The 24,381-nt window shown below is 37.8% G+C and overlaps 1 protein-coding gene across 1 annotated transcript in view; it reads left to right on the forward strand.

Annotated features, from left to right (window-relative positions):
* The window catches only part of GRXCR1 (glutaredoxin and cysteine rich domain containing 1), a 137,715-nt gene that overhangs the window by 102,692 nt on the left and 10,642 nt on the right, over nucleotides 1-24,381 (forward strand). The window lies entirely within an intron of this gene.

Here is a 24,381-nt window from a genome sequence, read left to right on the forward strand (position 1 = left end):
ATATATATGTATCTGTCATTCATTAAATGTACTGTGCTTTCTTTGCAGTTTAAGGGGACAAGGTGGGAGAGATCAAGTGAGGTAATTGCAACAATAAACTGCCTCTTTCAGTGAGGCAGTGAGGAGTTCTTTGAAACATTGTCTACCAAGTATAAATGTCACTGTTATGGCTCAGTATTTCTTGTGTTAGAAGACTTTCTCTGTGTAGTTGGTATTGTGCAACATATTTCTCAGTCTTTTTTTTTTTCATTATCATCTTCTATCTGTTTATATACTATATGTATATCTGTGATTTTTACAGTTAAAAAGTAAGTTTTTTTCACTCTTGCCCACCAGAAGAACCAATTTTCAATCCCTTGGAGACAATATTGCCCTCATTGAGAATGCTGCACAGAGGGGTTTCATTACTGCCACCCACTTCTACAAGAAGAAGTGTTGTTTTGAAGGTATTTTTTAATTTTTTCCTATAGGCATGTGGCTTCTCTATATGGCAGATTTGATGGAATTTTCAGTCCTGGCTGCCCTTCCTTTTGCAGCATTTTCTTAAAGCTTCTGACATGTGGATGGTTTTCTAGTTTTTAATCCTTTTCTAATTTTTAATCACTAAATCAAATTTCCCTCCTCTCCTGTATTCCTTTTTCTTTTCATGAGGAATCTAGTGGTGATGCAAAGAGGGGCTATACTTATAGACTTATACCACCACCTTACTCATAAATCCTTGTGGCTGTTTCTTAAGAAGATTATAGAATACAACCATAGGAATGGCATTAAAATGAAAAGCAGCAAATGTTTTTCTTTAGAAAGCTAGATAACTTAGTATGGTTGACAATTCATAGGAGAAATAGTAATGCTATACGTCAAACCTGGGATAATCATTCTGTACGGATGCTACTTTCTCTGCACACCAAAGTCACTATTCATGTTAATGAGAACACAGATGATAATTTAATGTGATTTTATGCCTTATATGTTATGTATAATGTGGAGAGCTATTTTTTTCTGCCTCGAAGATTGCCATCACTTAATGATCCACAGAATTTTAATTTTTGAATCACAGTTGTCTTGCTTAGAACTCCAGTATAAGTGTGGAAAAGAGTGATAATCAGATTTGTTTACATTATATTTCATATACTTATAGTTGGCCATACTATTGCGTCAGGAACCTCAAAGCCATTAGAAACCCATAATGCTTAGTAGCTTGATTCAAGCATATGACATGGTGAGAAAAGGAACTTTTCATTGTTCACAGCTGCCAGTACATTCAGAATACTAAGGTGAGGCAATTGTGAGTGAGGATAAAATTAGCATATTTTGGTATGATGTACTTAAATATAATTAAGTGCATTTCTTAAAATGGTTTAAAATGTTTATAAAAGTGTTAAAAAGTTTGTAATTCCTTTAGTTTACTTATACTTTTCTATTTCTTACATTTCATTGTTTATACTAATCAATTTGGGGAGAAAAAAATAAAAATCTAGTTTTTCCTGAAGGCTTTTTTCCCTCCCTTCCTTCTTTAGCAAACACCACACATATCTCATTTTATTTCAGATCTGAAATGGCAAATGCTGCTTTAATAAGCAGTGGGATTTCTCCCTTGCTATGTCCCCGCATTCTTCCTCTATTCCTTTTTTCTTTCTTTCTTTCTTTTTTATTTCTTCCTTCCATTCAAGTAAACTGTATTTTATCTTTGACAAGTAAACTGTAAGTGAAATAAAAAGATCAGCTGAAAATGTGTTCCTGGCCAGATGGGAGTTATTCACATCTGTAACATCTGAAAAACACTCCCTTTATTCTTCATTATCAGTCCTCTTTTTGCTTTTTCTGGACACGAGGATATTAATTTCTTGATGCATCTCTGCCCTGAGCTGAAAAAAATGATAAAATGTAATGAGGAATTAGAATTTTAGCTTTAGCTTCTTGTGTCAATCTTTAAACTATACTTTCTAGTTTTTAATTGCAGATGCTCTTAGAATTGGAATGGGGCTATGTCTCGGTAAACTCATCATAAGTGGAAAATATCATAAATAAAAATGCACTTAATATACCTAACCTACTGAACATTATAGCTTAGCCTAGCTTACCTTAAACATGCTCAGAACACTTACATTGGCCTGCAGTTGGGCAAACTTAACACAAACCCTATTTTATAATAAACTCTTGAATATCTCATACAATTTATTGAATACTGTACTGAAAGTGAAAAGCATAATGAGGTTGTATGAGTACTTGAAGTATGGTTTCTACTGAATGTGTATCATTTCCACACCATGGAAAAGTCAAAAAATTGTAAGTTGAACCATTGTAAATTAAGTCAGGAACTATCTGTATTTACTTTCAGCTACTAAGTTACTTATTAGGATCCAAATAAGTATCAGCAATTGTGCTGGATGCTGTGTACCTGAAGAGTGGAACGGACATATTGTTCCTTCTCTATCTCTTTCATAAATAAACGAGTGTGGAAGAAAATTGACCTGAGCACTGTTATCGTAAGTCTTTATTTGATAACGCCAGCATAAGGACGTTTTGAAGGAGCTTTCTTATTTAGGAAAGGAAGAAATGTTTTATAGGACTGTAGCAAGAGTAGGTCAGCAGAAGTTCATCAGGTTTGAGAAATTTATTGGCCAAAGATGGTTCTTGAAAGGGGATGTATTGTTCTTGCAGATTAGCAACTACTGTTAATCAATTCGTGTTGTATCAAGAAACGTGGAGAGGACTACAAGTCATGTAAGAGGAGATGGGGCAAACAGCTGCAGGGAACAAGGACAAGGGAGGTCCTAAGTGAAAAGTTATTAGTCTTTCAAAGTCTCTCATTGAAGATAATTATGAAGAATTGATAAATGTGAGGAAATCAAGAATTGGAGATTCTACTTAACTTTACCAGAGTGCAAGGTAATCCTAAGAACATCAACACTTTCATGCAGATTGGTGAAAATTGCCAGAATGTTTGAAGACAACACCCATGCCTTACTCTGCTGCAGTTTCTAGAGGAGTAAAGACAGGAAGTTGTACAAGTTAGTTATCCCATTGAGTGTGTGCTATTATTCAAACTTACCCCACAAACGTTATTGAGTTCTTCCAATGGACACAGTCTTTCTGTCATAATTTAGTGAAAGAAACAAACCTTACTAATCATGCTAATAAGTATATAACACAAAGTGAGAGATATATTGTGAAGAATAGGAATAGGGTCTCCGAGAACACCTAGTATCGGACCTTTATCCAAACTAGGGAGTGAAGGAAGACTTTCCTGAGGAAGTGACAGGAGGTATGCTTTGAAAGTGAATAGACATTGGAGAAGAGGACATGATTAGATATGAATTTTGAAAGTTCACTGTTAGTTTATCCTTACATGTTACTTTAAAATAAACTTGCAATCTAGATATTTTATTTTCTTTAATTTTTTATTGGGTAGGTGAATGATATTTTAAACATCAAAAATGCCTAATATTACTGTCTTAAATACAACTATGTTCAACTTTCTGTATTGCCTTCCAATTTGTATATACATGCATACATATTTTTATGGTGACATTCACAATAAATGGACAATTTTTACTCTCCTTATTAAACTGAATATTTATCAAAAGCATTTTTCATTTTTCCCCTAGTCTATATACATAAACTTGGGAATTACTTTACTATATATCATCAGGGTGACATTTTTGAATTTGTTAAGATATTTCCCTCTTGTTGGAAATAAATGTTTCCAGTGTTGGGGTTCACTGCATATAGATTTTTATTCCTGATGAACTATGTTACTAAGAAAAAATCCTATAGATGGGAGCACTGAATTATAGTTTTATCTCAGCAATATTCGTCAATATATTTTGGTATTCCTGCTTTGGAAAATTTGCCATGAACCTTTTACTATAAAGAGTTTTAGGCCGGGCGCGGTGGCTCAAGCCTGTAATCCCAGCACTTTGGGAGGCCGAGACGGGCGGATCATAAGCTCAGGAAATCGAGACCATCCTGGCTAACACAGTGAAACCCCCGTCTCTACTGAAAAATGCAAAAAAACTAGCCGGACGAGTTGTCGGGCGCCTGTAGTCACAGCTACTCGGGAGGCTGAGGTAGGAGAATGGCCTAAACCCGGGAGGCGGAGCTTGCAGTGAGCTGAGATCCGGCCACTGCACTTCAGCCTGGGAGACAGAGCGAGACACCGTCTCAAAAAAAAAAAAAAAAAAAAAAAAAAAAGAGTTTTAAATCTGTTTATTTGTATGTATTTTATTTGCACTTGTAAAAATTATCCACTAATTTTTTTTTGTTTTTGGTGGAAAAAACATTTTTGTTTAAAAGGAAAAGAAGCAGTAAATATTTTCCCTATCTTCTTTGCTAGAAATAGATAATTGCACAATTGTGTACCAACCACTAGGAGTCACTAGTTTACCACCTCCTCACCGCAAGAGCTTGTACCTACAATCCTATGCCACTATGCACAATGTGTGGTGTAAATCTTATTAAAATGCCAACACATTTGCTGCCTTAGAAAGAAAATGAAGTATATGTATGCCACTATTTTGATCAATAAAATAAATTGGGGAATCAGGCAATGACATTTAAAATTTTTAATGTTTTTTATCTTCTAACACAAGAAACAGCATGTCACAAAAGTGTGGATGATTTTGTCCACAACAAAGCATTGGGTTTGAAGAATTGAGGGACCCAGCCAGTTCTGGACAAGGTCTGATTGAGCCCGAGGACTTAGAAGTTGTTTACTGCAACTCTGCTGTGTACTTGCTCAGGACTGAGGTCATGCGAAAGGTTTTATCTACTACCATGGTTCCTACAGGAGAACACCTCAAATATAAGCATCCTTGAGTTTTCAGGTTTCTTCATTATGCTACTTTATCATAGGCAGCATTTAATCAATAGAGTGGTTATTATTTTTTTCAGACTAGTGTTACTTTAGAAGCGTGCAGAAAAAAATATGTATTTCTTCAAGTATGTTTTAAAGATGAAATTTAGAGGTCAAAATGATTTTATTAGAAGCAAAATTATTATGGAAGTGAAGTGGAGTTTTAATTGTGTCTATAAATCCTGCTTTATATGTAGTGCTACAGAAATCTATTTTGAACATAAATAAAGTTACGATCATCTGTCCTTGTGACTTGTGGTTTGCTCTGCTGTGGCTAATACTGTCTGATTATAAATACACATTATGGTAGGATAGAAATAACTTTGGTTACAAAATGACAGGGAACAAAGCAAAGACATAAATTTACTCCAGCCAGTGATATTTTATGACCTTAATAAGTCATCTTTAACTTTGACCTAAAGTTACTCGGAGAATAAATCAGCCTAGTTTTTCCAACTTGTGCTTTTTGATATGTGGCCTTTTAGTTTGCACAACAAAAAAACTTGACCAATAATCTATGCATTCTGAAGGTGTACTATGTAATTCTAGTAAAACAACAGCTTTGTCTGTGGTCAAGTTTTTTTTTTTTTTCAAATAGTCTATTCCATTTATTGTGAATTTATACAGCAAAACTGTAAATCCTACAAGTGTAGGTTTATTGTAGACAGCTATCATCCTTAATTATCATGTTTTGAAGATGACTCTGTAGAGAACATGCAAAATTTCATCTATAAAGGAAGATTAAATAACATACTGACAATATAAAATATAAAGTGTAATAAATATCATAAAATTTATGTTAAAATTTTATATTAATAAAAGATACATTAGTGATTTATAAAAGTCTTATAATACATATATGTATGCCTCTCTGTCTCATTCTTCACAATGGGATGGGCTCTCTTGGTTGCAATCTCTTGGCCATCAAGTACACTATGTTCTGCTTCCAGAATATTGTTTACTTCCCTTCCTTTTCCTTAATTCCCACTGTATCAGTTCAGGCTCTTATGTTTAGTTGGTAACCATTTTGACAATTTATTGAGAAAATAAATTTTATTCTTTGATGTCATTTATATGTATTTTAATGTATATATACACACATATATTTGCAAATATTCTATATCAATAGGTTATTACCCATAGGTAAGGTACATTTTGAGTAGATGATGTCTTAAAATAGATCACTGAAAGTTGAAATTTGGTTTACTTTTCTTTATTTTTGCCATCTGTAGGACACTTCAAATATTTAGTGAAGGTTATTATTGATCACAGAGTAGATTAGCCAATTGTGATTTTAATGAACAGAAATTTAGTGTGTCTATTTACATAGGCAGTGTCCTGGCTAACATTCAAACTGTAACTAAAATCTATAGCAGAAGGGAATAATAATACTAAAAATATGTAGCTGAAAATGTATCAACCGTGTTTTCTTATTTTCTATATCTTCTGATGCTTTAACATCTGGGGCCTTGCTAACACTGGAGAGACTGCCCCTCCAGGGTCATCTAATTCCTAGAGATAGCAAAGGACTTGCTCAAGAATGAGTCTTGATTGCAAATGAATCTTGAATGCAAACAAACCCATCAGAGCTCCTACCCACAGTCACCTCCCCTATGGGACTCTCACACTCAGGGTGCCAATATCTCCCTGTCTTAATCACCCCAGGGCCTGGAATCAGAAAACTAGGGACGGCCTTTCTGTCCCAGAGCCCACTGAAGTTATTTAAAACAGCCAATCCTAAGCCTGCTCACCCTGCCTTGCTTTTTCCATGGAAAACGCAATAAAGGCCCTTGCCTTCATTTCCCCCCTTCTCTCTCTGCCTCCTAATGACCCTAGTGCTTCCCTGTGTGGCTCCTGCATGTCATGGCGCACCTCCTCTCTCCTCTCGGGAACTGTGAGTACAAACTCTCTTTTCCATGTCAATTGTTTTCTCATCTGTTGGCCTCACCATACCTGAATAATAATAAAACCTACATTTTAAAGTAGAAGAGAATAATACTTTTTAAAAGCGTGTATTTATTACTTTGTGTCAGGCACAATGGTAAATGCTTTACACACAGGATCTCTCATTAAGTCCTTTGAGCTTGATGAGGTAAATGCAATTATTACCGCCATTTTCCAAATAAAGGGACTGAGGCTAGGTGAGCCTCATTTCACAGCCAGGAAATGATGGAGCAAAGTTTAAAACAGGGCCTTCTGAACTTGAGTCCATAAAAATATGCTTCCTATCACTTAACTGTGCTCTGTTGAAAAACATCAGCAAATTCATCCACTTCCTTCCCATTCTTACTTTTCTTCTGTTGGCTGATCCCTTTCTTAATAAAGATAAACTTGAAAAGAATGCACTAAAACTTCCACCCTACAAATAGAGAGTGCCACATTTTTATTCATGTACAACGTTCCATGCACATGTAATTAAGTAGAGTATAAATACTACCTCCACACATCTGGAAAATAATAGAAAATATGGAAATGACAGTCTCTGAAGACAATATCACAAAAATGCAAGTGAAAGATACATTGTAAAAATGTTAATGATTGACTAACCATCATTAAAATGGCCAGGCTTATAAGGAAAAAAAAAAAAAATGTCTGTGGTTCTTCATAAAAAGTAAAGAAAACACAGCAGGTTTGCATTTGGGCCGACATGCTCGAATTTCATATTTGTGGTATTTCCTGACAGGAAATCATCTGTCCCAAACATTTCATGTGTTCTGACTTTTCCATAAGGCAGAGGGTCTTGTTTCAAGGAATAATTACCTCTGAAAATGGACATGTAAGCAAAAGAAATGTTTTTACCTTTTTGATCATTCTTCTTGACTATAGTCAATAGTTGGAATTTCGTATATCAGAGATAAGTTTTGAGAGTTTACTTTAAAAAATGATTGGCAAATTGGTAGATTTGGCTTTCCCAGGCATGCAATACAGCTAACATTGTTGACTTGATGTCCGGTACCTATATTAGATCCTTCTCGGCTGTCAAAAAGTATTTTAAATCAATAGAACTTAGGAAGAAATGACTTAATAGGTGCACAACCCAGATAACAACTGAGATCCCTGACCACTCAGGATATAGGAAACATTAAAAGCTGCAAAACTGCATTCTTGGTGCATATTCAAAATTCTCACCAAGATTTTCATGAACTGTTGAGAATGAAGGAGTGATGAGGGAGGCGGGCTTGCATTCTTATGATCCTTTCTGCCTCGGGTATATTTCTTCTTTGTACATCCTCTGTCCTGCACTACAGTCAACCTTGATGTTAAATTCAGCTCATTTCTGGTTTCTCTGCACATCATACCTACAAAGCATGTGTGTATAGAATTTACTCAATGCTCAGAGGTGGGTGTGACAAGAGACAAAGGAGGGACTTGCTCTGTGCTAAAAAAGACAGCTTCTACTTAAACATGAGCTTCTTCAAGGTCTTTTGACTGCACAGCCTTTCAGGTTCCTTCACCACACAGTGTTCCTATCTTATCACTGCACATACTGTCACCTCATCCCCACCTCTAGTAAAAATACAAAAACTTAGCGAGATGTGGTGGTGAGCACCTGTAGTCCCAGCTACTTGGGAGGCTGAGGCAGGAGAATTGCTTGAACCTGGGAGGTGGAGGCTGCAGTGAGCCGAGATTGCACCATCGCACTCTAGCCTGGGTGACAATAGAGAAACTCCATTTCAAAAAAAAAAAAAAGTGTGGCCTGGAAGTTGTACGTATTACTTTTGCTGACATCTTACTTTCTTACTTGCGAGGACTTTATCACATAGATATACCTAACCAAATGGGAGACTGAGAAATATCACCTTTCACTAAATGTTACACCCAAATAAATTTTATTTTATTTTATTTTTTTATTATTATTATTTTTTATTATACTTTAAGTTCTAGGGTACATGTGCATAACATGCAGGTTTGTTACATATGTATACTTGTGCCATGTTGGTGTGCTGCCCCCATCAACTAGTCAGCACCCATCAATTCATCATTTATATCATGTATAACTCCCAATGCAATCCCTCCCCCCTCCCCTCTCACCATGATAGGCCCCAGTGTGTGATGTTCCCCTTCCCGAGTCCAAGTGATCTCATTGTTCAGTTCCCACCTATGAGTGAGAACATGCGATGTTTGGTTTTCTGTTCTTGTGATAGTTTGCTAAGAATGATGGTTTCCAGCTGCATCCATGTCCCTACAAAGGACGCAAACTCATCCTTTTTTATGGCTGCATAGTATTCCATGGTGTATATGTGCCACATTTTCTTAATCCAGTCTGTCACAGATGGACATTTGGGTTGATTCCAAGTCTTTGCTATTGTGAATAGTGCCGCAATAAACATACGTGTGCATGTGTCTTTGTAGTAGAATAATTTATCATCCTTTGGGTATATACCCAGTAGTGGGATGGCTGGGTCATATGGTACATCTAGTTCTAGATCCTTGAGGAATCGCCATACTGTTTTCCATAATGGTTGAACTAGTTTACAATCCCACCAACAGTGTAAAAGTGTTCCTATTTCTCCACATCCTCTCCAACAACTGTTGTTTCCTGACTTTTTAATGATTGCCGTTCTAACTGGTGTGAGATGGTATCTCATTGTGGTTTTGATTTGCATTTCTCTGATGGCGAGTGATGATGAGCATTTTTTCATGTGTCTGTTGGCTGTATGAATGTCTTCTTTTGAGAAATGTCTGTTCATATCCTTTCCCCACTTTTTGATGGGGTTGTTTGTTTTTTTCTTGTATATTTGTTTGAGTGCTTTGTAGATTCTGGATATTAGCCCTTTGTCAGATGAGTAGATTGCAAAAATTTACTCCCATTCTGTAGGTTGCCTGTTCACTCTAGTGGTAGTTTCTTTTGCTGTGCAGAAGCTCTTTAGTTTAATGAGATCCCATTTGTCAATTTTGGCTTTTGCTGCCGTTGCTTTTGGTGTTTTAGACATGAAGTCCTTGCCCATGCCTATGTCCTGAACGGTACTACCTAGATTTTCTTCTAGGGTTTTTATGGTATTAGGTCTAACATTTAAGTCTCTAACCCACCTTGAATTAATCTTCGTATAAGGAGTAAGGAAAGGATCCAGTTTCAGCTTTCTACTTATGGCTAGCCAATTTTCCCAGCACCATTTATTCAATAGGGAATCCTTTCCCCATTTCTTGTTTCTCTCAGGTTTGTCAAAGATCAGATGGCTGTAGATGTGTGGTATTATTTCTGAGGACTCTGTTCTGTTCCATTGGTCTATATCTCTGTTTTGGTACCAGTACCATGCTGTTTTGGTGACTGTAGCCTTGTAGTATAGTTTGAAGTCAGGTAGCGTGACGCCTCCAGCTTTGTCCTTTTGACTTAGGATTGTCTTGGCAATGCAGGCTCTTTTTTGGTTCTATATGAACTTGAGAGCAGTTTTTTCCAATTCTGTGAAGAAACTCATTGGTAGCTTGATGGGGATGGCATTGAATCTATCAATAACCTTGGGCAGTATGGCCATTTTCATGATTTTGATTCTTCTTATCCATGAGCATGGTATGTTCTTCCATTTGTTTGTGTCCTCTTTTATTTCACTGAGCAGTGGTTTGTAGTTCTCCTTGAAGAGGTCCTTGACATCCCTTGTAAGTTGGATTCCTAGGTATTTTATTCCCTTTGAAGCAATTGTGAATGGAAGTTCATTCATGATTTGGCTCTCTGTTTGTCTGTTACTGGTGTATAAGAATGCTTGTGATTTTTGTACATTAATTTTTTATCCTGAGACTTTGCCGAAGTTGCTTATCAGCGTAAGGAGATTTTGGGCTGAGACAATGGGGTTTTCTAAATATACAATCATGTCATCTGCAAACAGGGACAATTTGACTTCTTCTTTTCCTAACTGAATACCCTTGATTTCTTTCTCTTGCCTGATTGCCCTAGCCAGAACTTCCAACACTATGTTGAATAGGAGTGGTGAGGGAGGGCATCCCTGTCTTGTGCCAGTTTTCAAAGGGAATTTTTCCAGTTTTTGCCCATTCAGTATGATATTAGCTGTGGGTCTGTCATAAATAGTTCTTATTATTTTGAGATACGTTCCATCAATACCGAATTTATTGAGCGTTTTTAGCATGAAGGGCTGTTGAATTTTGTCAAAAGCCTTTTCTGCATCTATTGAGATAATCATGTGGTTCTTGTCTTTGGTTCTGTTATATGCTGGATTACGTTTATAGATTTGCGAATGTTGAACCAGCCTTTCATCCCCCAGGGATGAAGCCCACTTGATCATGGTGGATAAGCTTTTTGATGTGCTGCTGAAACCAGTTTGCCAGTATTTTATTGAGGATTTTTGCATCGATGTTCATCAGGGATATTGGTCTAAACTTCTCTTTTTTTGTTGTGTCTCTGCCAGGCTTTGGTATCAGGATGATGTTGGCCTCATAAAATGAGTTCGGGAGGATTCCCTCTTTTTCTATTGATTGGAATAGTTTCAGAAGGAATGGTACCAGCTCCTCCTTGTACCTCTGGTAGAATTCAGCTGTGAATCCATCTGGTCCTGGACTTTTTTTGGTGGGTAGGCTATTAATTATTGCCTCAATTTCAGAGCCTGCTATTGGTCTATTCAGGGATTCAACTTCTTCCTGGTTTAGTCTTGGGAGAGTGTAAGTGTCCAGGAAATTATCCATTTCTTCTAGATTTTCTAGTTTATTTGCATAGAGGTGTTTATAGTATTCTCTGATGGTAGTTTGTATTTCTGTGGGGTCGGTGGTGATATCCCCTTTATCATTTTTTATTGCGTCTATTTGATTCCTCTCTCTTTTCTTCTTTATTAGTCTTGCTAGCTGTCTGTCAATTTTGTTGATCTTTTCAAAAAACCAACTCCTGTATTCATTGATTTTTTGGAGGGTTTTTTGTGTCTCTATCTCCTTCAGTTCTGCTCTGATCTTAGTTATTTCTTGCCTTCTGCTAGCTTTTGAATGTGTTTGCTCTTGCCTCTCTAGTTCTTTTAAATGTGATGTTAGAGTGTCCATTTTAGATCTTTCTTGCTTTCTCTTGTGAGCATTTAGTGCTATAAATTTCCCTCTACACACTGCTTTAAATGTGTCTCAGAGATTCTGGTATGTTGTATCTTTGTTCTCATTGGTTTCAAAGAACATCTTTATTTCTGCTTTCATTTCGTTATATACCCAGTAGTCATTCAGGAGCAGGTTGTTCGGTTTCCATGTAGTTGAGCGGTTTTGATTGAGTTTCTTAATCCTGAGTTCTAGTTTGATTGCACTGTGGTCTGAGAGACAGTTTGTTATAATTTCTGTTCTTGTACATTTGCTGAGGAGTGCTTTACTTCCAATTATGCGGTCAATTTTGGAATAAGTGCGATGTGGTGCTGAGAAGAATGTATATTCTGTTGATTTGGGGTGGAGAGTTCTATAGATGTCTATTAGGTCCGCTTGGTGCAGAGATGAGTTCAATTCCTGGATATCGTTGTTAACTTTCTGTCTCGTTGATCTGTCTAATGTTGACAGTGGAGTGTTGAAGTCTCCCATTATTATTGTATGGGAGTCTAAGTCTCTTTGTAAGTCTCTAAGGACTTGCTTTATGAATCTGGGTGCTCCTGTATTGGGTGCATATATATTTAGGATAGTTAGCTCTTCCTGTTGAATTGATCCCTTTACCATTATGTAATGGCCTTCTTTGTCTCTTTTGATCTTTGATGGTTTAAAGTCTGTTTTATCAGAGACTGGGATTGCAACCGCTGCTTTTTTTTGTTCTCCATTTGCTTGGTAGATCTTCCTCCATCCCTTTATTTTGAGCCTATGCATGTCTCTGCATGTGAGATGGGTCTCCTGAATACAGCAGACTGATGGGTCTTGACTCTTTATCCAGTTTGCCAGTCTGTGTTTTTTAATTGGACCATTTAGTCCATTTACATTTAAGGTTAATATTGTTATGTGTGATCTTGATCCTGTCATTATGATATTAACTGGTTATTTTGCTCATTAGTTGATGCAGTTTCTTCCTAGCCTCGATGGTCTTTACATTTTGGCATGTTTTTGCAATGGCTGGTACCAGTTGTTCCTTTCCATGTTTAGGGCTTCTTTCAGGGTCTCTTGTAAGGCAGGCCTGGTGGTGACAAAATCTCTAGGAATTTGCTTATCTGTAAAGGATTTTATTTCTCCTTCACTTATGAAACTTAGTTTGGCTGGATATGAAATTCTGGGTTGAAAATTCTTTTCTTTAAGAATGTTGAATATTGGCCCCCACTCTCTTCTGGCTTGTAGAGTTTCTGCTGAGAGATCTGCTGTTAGTCTGATGGGCTTCCCTTTGTGGGTAACCCTACCTTTCTCTCTGGCTGCCCTTAAGATTTTGTCCTTCATTTCAACTTTGGTGAATCTGGCAATTACGTGTCTTGGAGTTGCTCTTCTTGAGGAGTATCTTTGTGGTGTTGTCTGTATTTCCTTAATTTGAATGTTGGCCTGCCCTACTAGGTTGGGAAAGTTCTCCTGGATGATATCCTGAAGAGTGTTTTCCAACTTGGTTCCATTTTCCCCCTCACTTTCAGGCACCCCAATCAGACGTAGATTTGGTCTTTTTACATAATCCCATACTTCTTGCAGGCTTTGTTCATTTCTTTTTCTTCTTTTTTCTTTTGGTTTCTCTTCTCGCTTCATTTCATTCATTTGATCCTCAATCGCTGATACTCTTTCTTCCAGTTGATCGAGTCGGTTACTGAAGCTTGTGCATTTGTCACGTATTTCTCGTGTCATGGTTTTCATCTCTGTCATTTCGTTTATGACCTTCTCTGCATTAATTAGTCTAGCTGTCAATTCTTCCACTCTTTTTTCTAGATTTTTAGTTTCTTTGCGCTGGGTACGTAATTCCTCCTTTAGCTCTGAGAAGTTTGATGGACTGAAACCTTCTTCTCTCATCTCGTCAAAGTCATTCTCTGACCAGCTTTGATCCGTTGCTGGCGATGGGCTGCGCTCCTTTGCAGTGGGAGATGCGCTCTTATTTTTTGAATTTCCAGCTTTTCTGCCCTGCTTTTTCCCCATCTTTGTGGTTTTATCTGTCTGTGGTCTTTGATGATGGTGACGTACTGATGGGGTTTTGGTGTGGGTGTCCTTCCTGTTTGATAGTTTTCCTTTTAACAGTCAGGACCATCAGCTGTAGGTCTGTTGGAGATTGCTTGAGGTCCACTCCAGACCCTGTTTGCCTGGGTATCATCAGCAGAGGCTGCAGAAGATAGCATATTGCTGAACAGCGAGTGTATCTGTCTGATTCTTACTTTGGAAGCTTCCTCTCAGGGGTGTACTCCACCCTGTGAGGTGTGGGGTGTCAGACTGCCCCTAGTGGGGGATGTCTCCCAGTTAGGCTACTCAGGGGTCAGGGACCCACTTGAGCAGTCTGTCCCTTCTCAGATCTCAACCTCCGTGTTGGGAGATCCACTGCTCTCTTCAAAGCTGTCAGACAGAATCGTTTGCATCTGCAGAGGTTCTGCTGCCTTTTTGTTGTTGTTGTTGTTGTTGTTGTTGTTTTAGCTGTGCCCTGTCCCCAGAGGTGGAGTCTACAGAGACAGGCAGGTTTCCTTGAGCTGCTGTGAGCTCCACCCAGTTTGAGCTTCCCAGCGGCTTTGTTTACCTACTTAAGCCTCAGCAATGGCAGGCGCCCCTACCCCAGCCTCTCTGCTGCTGTTTCCGTTAGATCGCAGACTGCTGTGTTAGCAATGAGGGAGGCTCTGTGGGCGTGGGACCCTCCCGGCCAGGTGTGGGATATATTCTCCTGGTGTGCCCGTTTGCTTAAAGCGCAATATTGGGGTGGGAGTTACCCGATTCTCCAGGTGTTGTGTGTCTCAGTTCCCCTGGCTAGGAAAAGGGATTCCCTTCCCCCTTGCACTTCCCAGGTGAGGCGATGCCTCGCCCTGCTTCAGCTCTCGCTGGTCGGGCTGCAGCAGCTGACCAGCACCGATTGTCTGGCACTCCCCAGTGAGATGACCCCAGTACCTCAGTCGAAAATGCAGAAATCACCGGTCTTCTGTGTTGCTCGCGCTGGGAGTTGGAGACTGGAGCTGTTCCTATTTGGCCATCTTGCTCCATTTCCCAAATAAATTTTAGAGGATTCTCTTACTAAAAGAAAGAATGAAGAATGGGTGGTGGGGGATGGAGGTAATTACTATTCTCTCTTAATTATTAATAGCAGAAGGATAGTTCCAATATGAGATCACTGCAGTTGATTTAAAAAAGAAAGAAGTTGACAGCATGGTTTTTTTTTGAGACGGAGTCTTGCTCTGTCACCCGGGCTGGAGTGCAGTGGCCAGATCTCAGCTCACTGCAAGCTCCGCCTCCCAGGTTCACGCCATTCTCCTGCCTCAGCCTCCCGAGTAGCTGGGACTACAGGCGCCCGCCACCTCGCCCGGCTAGTTTTTTGTATTTTTAGTAGAGACGGGGTTTCACTGTGTTAACCAGGATGGTCTCGATCTCCTGACCTTGTGATCCGCCCGTCTCGGCCTCCCAAAGTGCTGGGATTACAGGCTTGAGCCACCGCGCCCGGCCGACAGCATGGTTTTTTAAAAAGCTCTTTGAAATAGTCTAAAAATTAAGACTAGTATTACTTCCACTAATCTTCTAAAAGCAACAAGTTACTAAGGTGCTGTGTGTGCCAAGCACTGTGCTAAATACTCAACATACATTATCTCATTTATTTCTTAAAACACTGTATGATAGAAATATTTTTATCTTTGAAAAGTGAGGTTTTGAGGGGTTAAATAACTTTCCAAAGCTCACACAGCTATTAAGTAGAGGAGACAGGATTTCATATGTGGCTGAGTCCACAATGTTAACCTGAATGTTGCAGCCTCCCAACACATCCTCTTGCCTATCACTTTTCTTCCCTCCAGGATTACAGGAAGATTCTCATCAGCCTTATTCTCTTGTTTTGAAAACACATAATAAATAGACTCAAACAGGGATCTACCACAAAAGAGTGAAATCATTTAATTCATTATTGATTGTGCTGGTTAATTTCTGTTTTCCTTCCAGGCCCATTTTCTCCCTTTCTCTGACTTACTCATAGTTTCACGAAGCAAAACTTTATAGACTGAATCACACAGGGGCCTTTGCCCTTTGAGTTCTAGATGGGTTTGGTAAGACGGAAGCTGGAGCAGGATAGAGAGGCTGGGGGCATTGCCTCTGCTCCCTTCCTCCTGAGGCAGAGTTTTGGCAATTGTTGAGTACCTCCTAGTCCTCTTCCCAGAGCTACAGGTCTTGTTTGGTTCTGTAATACCGTACCTTCACCATGACCCTTAGACCTAGGGGTGGTTAGAGCTCCTCATTGTTGACAGCTCCTGGGTGCTTCATCAAGCTTCTTTATTTAACCTTGTTCACACTTCTAATGTGGGGCTCTTCATTAAACAATTTTTAATAAAATTATTTGGGTATGCCATCTGTTTCCTGCTAGGATCCTAAAAGATAAACTGGGTTATCATCATGAGTTTAAAATGAGCAATTATTGAGCAATATATGACTTGTTAGTGTTGTAGTGCCTTATAAAAATGGGATGCCTGTTTCATTTCTTGCCCATAAGCTTCAGCACATTGTAGGGAGGTCTTTCTTGATGACAACTGGGGATGATGTATTTGATTCCTTAGTCATTTTACTAAGATAGTAGGATGAATAACAAAGGAATTTTTACTGAAGGGAGAAAAGCTGCAATGATGGATCTTCAGTAACATGCTCATGCCTAAACATCCTTGGTTCCCACCTGGGATGAGAGCCCATTCAAGTTGGAGCTCCCTCCTGTGAATGGAATTTTAATTGACACTTTGATCAACTAATTATATTTCTCAATTATTCTCACTATGTGAATCTTCTTCAAATATTTTTCCTGCCGAGTGATTAAATATCCATATCATCCCAGAAAAAAAATTGACTCAATTTTCCTTAACAATATTGTTCACTAACTGTCCTCAGTCTTTTGACTCTTTAGAGAACCTAGCTACAATGCGGCTTTTTAGCATGAGAGATTTAGCTAGGCTAAAGAATACCTTATGTATTCTGCAATTTAGCTGTGGAATTTTACGACTGGAACATCCTCAAATTTCATGCTACCTTTTCTTTTTAACAAGCCATAAAATTAAGTCTTTCTTCTCAATATCTTGCATGATAAATAATCATATATTAAGCCCAACTATCCCACTCCCCATTATTTTTTTTCTATTACATTCTTTTTTACTTTATTGTGACATCATCCAAAGACAATGTAAGACTTTTGTCAAACTCTATTAATCTTTCATTATTTGTTGAGTCTAGACAGGAAATGTTTGTGGACCACATTTTGTGTGCTTAGTTGCTCTTTGGGAATTTATTACTACTACTTCTAATTAACAACTGCAAATTATTGAGTTCATATTATGTGTCATGCAGTGTTCTAAACTCTTATATACTATCTCATGTAATCCTTACAACAACCCTGTAGACATTATAATACCCATTTTACAAATGAGGAAATTGAGTCTTTAATAGTTGAAGTTATTTGTCCAAGTTAACTTGTAAACAGAGGAGCTAAGATTTAATCCTGGATTTTATTATTATTATTTTAAAAAAAAAAACCTTGGTAAGCCTAATCACCACATGCTAAAACTCAGTTTATCAATTGAACTAGCAAAAAGCAAATAATCCCATTAAAAATGTGCAAAAGACATGGACACACACTTCTCAAAAGAAGACATACAAGCAGCCAACAAACATGAAAAAATGCTCAACATCACTAATTATCAGAGCACAGTGAGATAACATCTTACATCAGTCAGAATGGCTATTATAAGAAAAAACAAAAAACAAAAAAACAGCCGCTAGTGAGGCTGCAGAGAAAAGGGAATGCTTGTATTACCGTTGATGGGAAGGTAAATTAGTTCAGGCAGTTTGGAGAGTTCTCAAAGAATTTAAAACAGGTCTTCCATTTGGCCCAGTATTCCTATTACTGGGTATTTAGTAAAATAAAAATAAATCATTCTACCAAAAAGACACATGCACTTGTATGTTCATCACAGCACTATTCACAATAGCAAAGACATGAAATCAACATAGATACCCATCAGCAGCCAAGAAAAACCATAACTCAGCTCTAAAGAAGAAGAAAATCATGTCCCTTGTTAGCAACATAGATGCTGCTGGAGGCCATTATCCTAAGTGAATTAATGCAGGAACAGAAAATAAAATACTGCATGTTCTCATTTATAAGGGGGAGCTAAACTTTGGGTACTCATGGACATAAAGATGGCAACAATAGACACTGGGGCCTATTAGAGCGGGCAGGGATGGAGGGGAACAAGGATTGAAAAACTATTGGATGTCATGCTCTCTACCTGGGTGGTATGATCAGTTATACCCCAAACTCCATCATCATGCATTATACCCAGGTAACAAACCTGCACATGTACCCCTGAATCAAAAATACAAGTTAAATTACAAAAAAAAAGTAAAAAATAAAAATGAAAATCGGTTTATGCAAAGAGAATCTGGGGACAGAGCAGACAACAATCTTAATCTTTTAAATAGAGCAGTCTTCTGGTTTTATCTAGCCCAACTCCCAGCACTACCTGTTTTCTAGTCTAGTGACTTGATATTACTTTTATATAATTTGATATTAATTCCAAAGGAATGCGAAAGATGGCTTTCTGCCATAGAGAAGCAAATAATACATCCTTGTGATCATCTAGTTTGATAATATGGCTTTATTATAAAAAATCAGGATTGGCCTCTATGGGAAATTGTGCTTTACAATTCTGCTGAAAAAAGTGCCTCAGCACTAATTATATAAAGCTGAAATCACTGTCTTTGGCAGGCATTTTCTGACACCCAAAGGTCTGTATTACATAATTGCAAAAAACAAGTCAACTAGTTTAGTTAATTTTGCAGTTAATTTTTCCTGCCAGGGATGCAGAAAAACCATGCTCTTTAGGATGAGATTATCCACAGGAGCCTTTACTGCATTTTTAAAGACACTGGTGGGATATTGTTACACCTGCCTTGAACATTTTCCAGGCCTAAGTGTTTGGCATAGAACTCCAGGGACTCAATGGGGTCTGTTCATGCCCTGGAAAAGATCCAGAGCTGATTTCCGAGGTAAATTCTTTTTTAGCGGGGCTCAGGTGGCCTATCTCCAAGCAGAGTTGATGTAACCTCCCATTTTCGATGGGCATGGTAGTCACAGCAACAAACATTTACTGAGCACATCTTTTGGCAGGCATCATGCTAGGTGCAGGTCGAACTCCTTCAATGCCAGCCCTGCCATCTGCTCTCCTGATTACATAGCAGAAGGATTCTTTATCAGCCAGTACTAAAGAGTCTTATGCTCCTGGTCCTTATCTGAGAGTGCAACCTCCAGTGGTTTGCTCTTCAGTTGCCATCAAATGCCCCGCTGAGAGAAGTGATAGAAGTCATTTATATAGTATTCAACCTTCTCACTCTATGTATCTGGCCTTTTACTGTCACATCACATCAGCTTGGTCCCTACCGCTTTACAAAGGTGCATTTTGATATGTGCCTTAGCTTGTTTTTCTGTTTGAAATCATCAATCACTAAAAGAAACACCCATTTGGAATTGAATGCTGTGTTTACTCCAAAAATGCTGAATAAATTAAGACAGCAAATACTTACCGGTTGATTTTCTATGGTGCACTACACAAAATGCTGTGTGCCTGAAGAAGTCATAACCCCTGAAATCACCACTGGACTAGCTGTGCAGTGGAGCAAAATGTGATCTGAGAGCACAAAGAAGGAAATGATTAATTTTGTCATTTCTCAATCAAGAAAGCTTTATTGAGAAGGTGACATTTCAATTGGGTTTGAAAGGATGCATAGGAGTTTCCCAAGAGGTGGTGGCAGAAAGACAGAAGAAATATCAGGCAAAAAATGGAGCATGTGTAAAGGCATAAAATCTCATGCAAGGACCTAGGATATCCAGGAGAAGGAGAGAAATCCAGGGTATGAGAAGCTTATTATATCAAAAGACAGGGCTAGGAATATTGGTGCAATCAGATAGTGAAGACATTTGTAGGCCATGCTAGAAAGAGTTTGGGTTTTACCGTAATCACTAGAAGATAATCTAACAAGTAGTATAAGGTAAACAATAATATTTATTTATCTTTACAGAAGATAAATAAATGACAGGGAGGCAGTTAAGTGAGAGAGAAAAGGAGCCTGATTTAAGTTAGAAGAAAGAATAAAAACTGGTACTAGTTGGATGTAGGAGCCATTTCTGTAATAGCATTTATTTGAAAACAATATTTTTACGGTTATCAAAAAAGCAAGAATACTATTTATTATATCAACCAGTCCATCCAAAGTCTTATGCAAGATGTTGTTTAGACTACTGTGCTTAGAAAACTGTTTCATCTAAAAAGCTAACTCAGAATCAGACTTAAGGCTCACCCATAGCTACCATTTTGAGATTTATTTAGAATATTTCCTATAAATTCCCATTAAATTTCTATTTTATTATACTATTGTATAGATCTTTTACTGCAAGCTACTTTCTTAATAAGATGAGGTGGTTTATGACTAAATATAAATTAAAATAAAATAAAACTGTATTATATACGTATATATGTGCATTCACATATAAATATATGTATATATACACATTAAAATTTGTATTTGTTTTTGGTTAGTGTGAACTTTATTTTTAGTCCTTCTTGGCTCCTCAGAGATGTTTAAGTTAATAGTTTCAAAAGTTGATGCCCCATGTGGAATTCCAGAGCCTGGATATCCGTGTAGAGATAACTAAGATCTGTGTGGCTTTAAAAACTTTTGAGAAAAATTGCTTAAATGTTCGATTGTTTTATTTTTTGAAAATAGTGTTTAGAAACTCGTGACTTAGCTACTCTTCCCTGAGACCTAATAGAGTATGCTAAGTATAAGCTGGTGTATATCACTTTATTGTCTTCTTTAGCTTATTGTGTAAAATAGATTGCCTATGCAGTGGCATGGTGTCTCACTTATGTTCCCTCCAGGGTATCAACCCACAATGCTACGCAGAGACTCTGCTAGGATGTTTTATTGAACATAGCTTTTCCTCTGATCTTGAATGAAGGGAAATGGTGACTACAAAAGGACACATACATATAATAATATTGGTAGTGTTATTGTTCCTATTAATTATCCTCCCTCATTCTGTCTGTGTGCTCCGTCAACTACTATTCTTCCTAAAGATAAAAACTTAATGATTGCTTTGTGCAGAGAGCCTTCCTTAGCCTCAGTTTTGTTAAATTTGCCTTACTCTTTGTGTTCTTAGCATCTTGTAGCATGCCCCTTTTGTACTATTTTAAACAGTTATAAATAAGTTTACATTTATTTGTGTAATCTTTTGTGTAAAATCTGTCTCCCCCAAAAGTACATTTCCTCAGTAACGGGAAGCAGTTGTGTGTGTGTGTGTGTGTGTGTGTGTGTGTGCATGTGTGGCTTTTTTGCTTAATATATAGCTCTAACGCAGCACAGTGCCTAATCCCTAATGGAGACTCGTAATAGTGTTGAATGAATGGATAAATGCATGAATGAGTATGGTAGCACACTTTTACACATTCATAGGTAGTATGGTAAGTGTTTTTTTTTTTTTTTTTGCAATCTTAATTGGCAGAGGCCTGATTTCTTTTCCTACCTTTTTCTTATTCCTTGAAGGTATGTGTTCCTTCCTTGGTGATTCATAGATAAGGAAAAATTAAATAGATTATCTTATCTTCATCTGTGAAGTTTGTTACAACAATGTAAAGCAAAGTGTCTTGTTCACATGTTACAGCTCACTGCTCTGAATTTTAAGTTGTAAAGTATTTGAGAGAGGTAGAGATTTTTCATGTATTAAAGGGTAATGAGATAGGTTCTTTCCTGGCATATGCAATTATTCTAAATAACTGATTAAGATGCAATGCTGAGATTTACAAAAACAGAACTTGGACATTTCGTAGCTTCTCTGGCACGTTCATTCTGGACGTGGAGTCACTACGGTGAGAGCCTTCAATTCACTTGTGCTTCTGAGTACCTGGTCAACAGTGAGTTCAAACCACAGACTCTCATATTCCCTAGACTGGGAGTTCTCTGTACCATTTTTCACTAATACAGTTGTGCTATATCAGTGAGCAGGCAGTTTGCAGGGTGCAATGGAAAGAGGGTAGGTTTTGGAGTCAGCTCAACCTGAATTCAAGATCAACCCGAGCCTTGTACTGATTAACTGAAAGACTCCAGGCATGCTCTTTATTCTCTTTAGACTTTAGTTTCTTTATTTAAAAAATTGAGATAGTTCCTTTTTAAAAAAATGCTTACTTTGTGCCAATGTTTAGAAGTGTTCATATTTGTAAAGCACTTAACACATTACTATTATCATTATTTTCAGGATTATATTAATTTTAAGAAAAAATAGATTCTGAACCAATTGAAAATATGCAAGAAATATTTCCATAGGTGTCCTGGAGGTCTTGATAAACTATGCTGAGTAATAGAGTAAATAATTTCCACTAGCATAGAATTGAGTGGTGGAGTGTATATAAAAACAAACATGTCTGATATTCTTAGCCAAATACCAACCAGGAAAAGATAATTTCCTAAGAATGTCAATGTGTAAGGAAATGCACTCTCTTTTGTGGACACAGAGGTTTCTTTATAGATCAATTAATAATTAGAATGTCTTTGATAAGAAAAAGGGTGACAATGAGACCTTTAGAATATGCAAATGCAGGGAAAGCAGGGCAGATTGAGATTTACCCTGATAAATGCTCCAAACCTGTGTATGGGAGTGATCTGTAATGTTTCTCTGACATGTGCCAAGCAGGCTAAAATCTCTATTTTGCTATTGCTGCTACTGAACTTACGATCAGAGAAGGCGATCATCTGATTTCCCTGTCCCCTGTAGGATCCTGCTCTTAGGCTTGGTAATGACAGGATCATGTGGAGGGCAGAGACATGGGACCCAGTAGGGAACAGGAGGCTTTGACTACTGTCAATGCTCAGCATGTGGCACAGGGACCAAAGGGCTGGTTCTAAGGGAAAGACCTGAGGACAGGGCAGGTAGGGTTGTGGAGGCTGTGTTGAGTAGCAGTGGTTGGATGAGGGAAGTAGGTATTCAGCTGCCTGTCCTCTGTTATGGAGCAGCTTTTTTCCAACCTTAAGCACTCATTACACCACCTGTATACTAGACACCCAGGTGTCCTGAAAATCAGTGACCATTATGCCTTTAAGTACTTTGCTTAACATAAGCAAAGCCTGCATTTCTCCTGCAATGTGGAATCTCCTCCTGTGGTAGTAAAGCTGCAAGAGTTATTTGGCTGAGACAGAGCAAATTTCATGTATTTAAGAATATTGAGACAGGTCCTTTCTTGGCATATGCGTTGTACTCTAAACAACTGACTAAGACACAATGCTTCCATAAGAGAAGAGCCAGGTGGGAGATGTGGACAGCTTTTCTGGTCCATTCATTTTGTTTGGAGTCCTTGTGGGGCATTTTCTTTTGTTTGAGAAAAATGAGGCATGTATTCTCTTTACTGCTTTAGTTCATGTATCAAATTCCCCAGAGTTCTTTCCCATTTTAACTTAGCTATCTCTTAAAAGAAATAGAATATAGCAAAAGTAAAATATTACCAGTTATTACTACATTTAGACTTTAATGTGTTGTCATGGTGCTTTCATTACCTTTGTTCTTACTTTAGAGGTTTCACGTCTCTATTCGTGGCCCAACCAGCAACAAATAAAGTGATATAACTTGCCTCAGAGAGCAATATATATTCTCTGTAGCCCTGTATGTTTGTTCATACTGCTTTTGAATGTATCAATTTGACATTTTTTATGGTGATTGTGATGACATAAATTATACAAGATAGACGGAAATAAAACGAAACCAAGAACTAAATATTCCTATACATCACTATAGGATTGTTTAACCTATTTTAGAAACCTCATCCAGTCTTTGAGGTCCAGATCAAATGCCACCAATCTCAGAAAGCCTTCTCTACCCTCAAAAAGCACAGTTTTCCTCCTGTTGTGATTTCCTGGCTTATCTTTTTTATTCATCATTCATTTGGCACTGATTTTTCATTCTACACTGTGGGTTAGTCTTTTGCACATTTACAAAAAAAAAGTACTTTTACATAGATGTGTATAGTAACCTCCCTAAGAACTAGAACGTTTTTATTTTTTAAATGAGCCCTGCTTGGCGCCCTGCTTAGCACAAGTAGGAATAAAAAATGTTTAGTGTGTGATTATATTTCTCCCTGTCTTGTTCATTAATCAAAAATTGATCCAATGCCTATTCTGAGCCAGCAACTGTGCTGAGTGCCTAGGACACAGTGTCAACAAGGCAGACATGGTCTCTGTCTTTGATTAAAAATAATTACTCCAGTTTTTCCTTCTTCCTTCTCTATGGTTTTATGTTGGGAAGTAGAGTGGTAGGATGTAGGAAGCAGCTGGACAGGAGAGAAAAATTGAGTAGTTTGAAGAAACACACATTGTACCCTTTCTCACTTTCATAGTAATGTTTTAGAAGTTAAAAGCATTAGCTCTGGAGTTCATACCCTACCTGTGTTTACATTTTCTCTCTGTGT

The sequence above is a fragment of the Rhinopithecus roxellana genome, chromosome 2 (genome assembly GCF_007565055.1).
Source record: "Rhinopithecus roxellana isolate Shanxi Qingling chromosome 2, ASM756505v1, whole genome shotgun sequence".
In the NCBI taxonomy this organism is placed as follows: Eukaryota; Metazoa; Chordata; class Mammalia; order Primates; family Cercopithecidae; genus Rhinopithecus; species Rhinopithecus roxellana.